General features: G+C 28.8%; 1 protein-coding gene across 1 annotated transcript in view; it reads right to left on the reverse strand.

Annotated features, from left to right (window-relative positions):
• Positions 1-862, reverse strand: part of LOC110417321 (uncharacterized) — a 10,805-nt gene that overhangs the window by 983 nt on the left and 8,960 nt on the right. The gene's annotated exons all lie outside the window — the stretch shown is intronic.

Raw genomic sequence — 862 nt, forward strand, 5'->3', positions numbered from 1 at the left:
TCATGAATTGCATCAACATATCCTTTAAAGTTAGCTTCTTCTCAAGTATAGGGGCTCTAACTTGTAATTGAAAATCATGCTGAAAAACAGATTGTGATGAATATGTACCCTGATCATTACTCTATGAAAAATCTGGGTGATTCCACCATGAGTGGTAACTATTGGAGTATGAATTGCTTTACTGCCCATTAAAACTTCCATCAAATTGCATTGATTTATAATAAGTTGGACAACAATCACTTGAATACCTATCTCCATAAAACTCGCATGCCACAAAAGGACTTTGAAAAACATTAACACCCCAATTGTCAATTCTTTGAAGTAAAGCATCTGCTTAGGCAACCAAAGCACTGATAACTAATTCATAATCACTAGCAACCCTCTTAGGCACAAATTGTTTAGATAGTCACTGATAGTTATAATAATTCATCACCTCAACTAAAACTACTTGAAAATAAAATAAAAAAATTTTAAATTAAGACTAAATTTGCTTGCTATTAATATTAGTAAAAATTCTAAAAACAATTCCCCAACAACGACGTCAAAAACTTATCAATTAAAATTTTACTATGCCAGTATACGTATCGAATAGATAGTATATAAGTAAGCAGAGTATCAATCCCGTATAAAATTGATCAAAAATTTTACTAAGTACTAAAATTGAAACAATTTAATTTTATTCAAATAATTAGAATCTGAATTCTAATTAAACTAAAAACTACTCAACTAAAACTAATTCAATTAAAAATTAAAACAACAAGATAATTTGATCAAAAGCAAATCAAACAAGCCTAGGATTACAATATGCCTCACATTTCATCTAAACCTTAACCCTTTTTCTTAACTTATTTCAATGGATTGA

The sequence above is a fragment of the Theobroma umbraticum genome, unplaced genomic scaffold (assembly GCF_002168275.2).
Source record: "Theobroma umbraticum cultivar Fairchild unplaced genomic scaffold, ASM216827v3 scaffold_51.0, whole genome shotgun sequence".
NCBI lineage: Eukaryota > Viridiplantae > Streptophyta > Magnoliopsida > Malvales > Malvaceae > Theobroma > Theobroma umbraticum.